The following is a 4617-nucleotide window of genomic DNA, read 5'->3' as shown; positions in this document are numbered from 1 at the left end:
TATGATGGTTAATAAAGTCATTATAAAGATCAGAACTGTTCGATAAGTTTTGGATTTTGGAAAGGTTGGGACAAAAAAGCTTGATGTGTTTGGTTGTCAGCAGGAGTTGACTACCAGGGCACTTACTGGGGTGATATTCAATGTTGGTGTTCCTTGTCATCTACCAAGGTAAGAGGTTGACTTTGCCTAACTCTCCTTTTTTTTTTGTTAAATATGCCTAACTCTCCTTAAGACCAATTCTGGTAACCAGAGGAAAATTCCAAGAAGTTAGAGACGGCAGGTTGGTTCAAAGAAAGGACTCGTTGCAGAGAAGGCCATAGAGAGAGAAAACGTGTAGAGATTTACAAAAGGATATAAAGAGACAGAGAAGACAGAGAGAGAGAGAGAGAGAGAGAGAGAGAGAGAGAGACCAAAATTGTTGATCAGTTGAACTATAAGTTGGTGAATATTGTTGAGAGAGAAGAAAAGTACTTGGGGGGTGATTAAAGAAGAAAGAGAGAGATGAGGATGTGGGTTTTGACTCTACTTCTTATGTTATCTACCTTAAATCTTCATTATACCTCTGCCTCTAATTCTGATTTACAGAAGAAACCTTTGCTTTCATCAGGTATTAATCTTTCAACCCTTTTCTTATAGTCAATGTAGTTCACATAACAATCCAAGAAAACATGGAATTTACTTGGAACAATTTTATTAAAAGAAATTTCAGAACCCAGATTCAGAACTCAACTAATAGGTCAAGGAACCAACAAGCTAGTTTTGGGCTTTCTTGATTTTGTAAATTGATTCTTTTCTTCTTGATCTTATAATAGATTACCCAAACCTCTTAAAGAACTGATTTAGAATTTATTTGGGTAGAGATTAATCATATTCTGTGTTTTTTTTTTCTAGCTGACATGAAGGGAAAGAATGTGGATACTGAGATGATATATGAGAAACAATTTACCCAAGATCATCATAGCTTTGTCTGGATCCGTACACTAGGTTTTGGTGGTGGTGGTGGTGGAGTTGGCCGAAATTTACGCGGTGGTGGTGGTGGCCGAAGCGGTGGTGGCAGTAGTCGAGGTAGCAGTGGTGGCAGCCAAGGTGTTGGCGGTGGGAGTGCTGCTGGGAAGGGAGGATCGCGCGGAGGTGGTATAGGATCCAGAGGTTCGGGTGTTGTCTTTGGAGGAGCAGCGGGAGCAGCAGGGGTGGGGGCAGCCAACAGCCACCGTAACAGCCAGAACAACCGGAATGCAACTTCTAGTTCAATACAGAACCAATTTGGGTTTGTTTTACTAGGCACCGGTTTCATTTTAGACCTACTCCTTTTTTAGTTTTAGGTAGTGTTTGGATGTAAAGTTAGATTGAAATCCACTTCTTGTTTGTTTGGACTTCGGAGGTACATATTGCAACCTAGAAAATGGTACATAATTAGTTTTACTGTCCCATAGTCTTTTTCTTGTTGAACTTTTACTGTCCCATAGATTTTTTTTTTTTTTTTTTTTGTTGAACTTTTACTGTCCCATAGTTTTTTTTTTTCTTGAACTTTACTGTCCCATAGTCGATAGTTCATTATTTTATTTTATTCTACTTGTATTTGATTGTCACTTTTTGCAACAAAAAAAAAAGTATTTGATTGTCACTTGTACGGGATGAGATCATGTGAAAATCACATTGTGCTAGATTTGTAAAAAACAATTTGCATAATATATATATACAAACTTATCTATAGCTCATTGTCGAGTATTTGGTTTATGCACTTGTCCAGACACTGTAACTAGTCTCATTTTCGAGTCCCTCAAAATTACATTTTAATCTACGCTCTAGTGAACTTTCTACATATTCTTACTCTTATTTTTCATTAGATTTATATGATATCAAGTAAGATGTAAATAAAGTTGTAGTTCGCCAGTTGAAAATATATTTTGTACAATGTGTTTGTGTTGATGTACAAGTGCCTCTCAATTCCTATAAACAAATATATTTAGAGTACTCTTATATTTACAAGTCACTTGTAGATATTCACATTTCTAAAATTTACTAAGGGGGTAGTGGATTGGGACTTTCGTGGATATTTGAGTGTCCGCGGAAGTCCGAAGCATTCAAATCCGAACATTTGTGAATCTACGAAAGTCCGAGGTATTCAAATTCAGACATTTGAAAGTCCTCGAAAGTCCGAGGCATTCAAATCCTGACATTTGAGACTCTATGAAAGTCTGAGGCATTCGATTATAGACAAAATGTCCCAGACTTCGGTAAACTTCATAGTTTGATGGATTTTGTGAAGGATTTGGGACAAATTTGGAGCCCAAAATATCTTTACAAAAACAAGAGACATTTGGAGTCCATCATGTGATTAAACAACAATAATAATATTAAAATAATAAATGACCACCAAATGTCCATCAATGTCCACAAATATTTACAGATGTCTACGAAAGTCGAAAAATATATTTTTGAAATGTTAGTATAAATATATTATTTCATGTGATTAAACAATAATAATAATATTAAAATAATAAATGTCTACCAATGTCCACAAATATTCACAGATGTCTACGAAAGTCGAAAAATATATTTTTGACATGTTAGTATAAATATATTATTTCATGTTATTAAACAATAATAATAATATTAAAATAATAAATGTCTACCAAATGTCCACCAATGTCCACAAATATTCACAGATGTCTACGAAAGTCGAAAAATATATATTTGAAATGTTATTATAAATATATTATTTCATGTGATTAAAACAATAATAATATTATTAAAATAATAAATGTCTACCAAATGTCCACAAATGTCTACAAATATTCACAGATGTCTATGAAGTCGAAAAATATATTTTTGATTAGTACAAATATAATATGCATTACACATTTTTTCAATGGACTCAATATCTTGAAATGTCCCCAGGACATTTTGTGTATGGATCAAATATCTTGAAATGTCTATATTGACATTTTGTCCTCAAACTCAATGTCTTGAAAATGTCTATGAAGACATGTTGTCTATAATAAGTCATCTGAAATGTCTTGAATTGTCTGCGGGATATTTTGTCTAGCCAGAAACAGTACTAAGTTGCTATGGCAATTTTATAATCTTATTCTATTCTCATGATATGTATCAATGTCATACTATTTAATGACGTCTATTAAATATTAGACTCTTTCACTTTTTTTTTTCTTTCAGTATTTCTCTTATAACTATCTTGATGAATGATTTTTATGACAAGAAATAATCTTAAAATTTTGGAATTGCTGCCTTTTAAACTGTCTTTTAGATTTTTACACAAAAACTATGTAGGTGCCACAGAAGGGCGCTGGTGGGCACCTAGTCTATTATACAAAACACAATATTGTTTGTTGATCTTAATCGTACGATTTATATTCGGATATTCATGATCTTCGAATTACCATTTTATCCCGTTATCTTGCGTGTGTAACCACCAACCATCCGTGTTGTCTTTTGTTCGTATGATATTCCAGAAACGGGTCTATTGTTTCACCGAATATCTCTCCGGTGGAAGCAATCTATCCAATGATAACTATGATTAATTGCTTTTAGGTTCAACACTGCATCTTTCCCTTTCATTTTTTGTGTAAAATTTCAAATTAAATCCACTATAATTGTGTTCAATTTCTTATTCCTCTCTCTCTCCATCTCATGTTGTGATTGTATTAGATTTCCGTAGATCTCTCCTCGCCAGTGCCAATAGATCACATCTTTTTTCTGATTTATCCCAAAGGAAGAAGATGAAGACGATGATGGTTATTATCTTTTATTCGAAAAAGGAAGAAACATAATAAAAAAATCTAAATAATTTGTTGTATGTGTTTTAGAATATGGGAAGGGGATAGAAATAAGGCTCATGTCTTTATTTTCTGTGACAGAGGTAACTAGTAGAGTCCTCCAAAGTCGGAGGCAATTTTTTTATTATGACACGGGCTTGAAAGACTTTTTTTTACCAACTGTTCCAAAAGAATCAGTAAGAATTCTTGGACTTTGGTTGTAACTTGTTTAGAGTCAACCATTTTCAAATAGTTTTAACAAAGAAAAACCATTTTCAAATCCAGAAACGAACGGCAAACTTCTTCACTCCTCCAAGTTAATTCGTCTTTATACTTATTCTGTAGTGCATTAGATGTCAGAGATTCCGCTTAGAACACTAGGAGACACCGTAACCCAACACACCTGACCCTTCATCCCCAACTACTCCAGGCCATTTACGTCCTTTATCTGTCTCGTCCCCTATCAGGTCGGCCTCTGGTTCCCGATCCATGTCAATGCCGTTAAGGGCAGAAGAAATGTCAAGACAAGAGTCTACTCCGCCTAATTCTTGCCAACGGTTTAGAATGCTTTCGCAACTATATGACAAGACATCTCATATTACCGACTTCACTCAGTCTGTAAAACTTGGGTTTAAGTTTCATTGTTTTATGATGCACTGCATGTGATTCACGATTCTCGTGGGTTTAAGGTCGCATCTGTGTATCCTCATTGACAACGAGCCATGGAAGAAGAAATATTGCCCTTAGAAAGCAAGACACTTGGAGATTGGTATCTCGCACTAGTAATATGAATGTGGTGGGTTGTAAGTGGATATACCGAACAGAGTTAAAATCTGATGGT

General features: G+C 34.8%; 1 long non-coding RNA gene across 1 annotated transcript; it reads left to right on the top strand.

Annotated features, from left to right (window-relative positions):
• Positions 1 to 248: 248 nt before the first annotated feature.
• On the top strand, positions 249 to 1624 carry LOC147558553 (uncharacterized). The gene is made up of 2 exons (XR_015234411.1): positions 249 to 607; positions 892 to 1624. It is a non-coding gene; the product is annotated as an uncharacterized LOC147558553 (long non-coding RNA).
• The last annotated feature ends 2993 nt before the right edge of the window (positions 1625 to 4617 follow it).

This window comes from Eschscholzia californica, unplaced genomic scaffold, assembly GCF_041429995.1.
Source record: "Eschscholzia californica isolate CP2 unplaced genomic scaffold, dmEscCali1.0.p SCAF_2, whole genome shotgun sequence".
Taxonomy (NCBI): domain Eukaryota; kingdom Viridiplantae; phylum Streptophyta; class Magnoliopsida; order Ranunculales; family Papaveraceae; genus Eschscholzia; species Eschscholzia californica.
This window is presented reverse-complemented; position numbering and strand designations above follow the sequence as displayed.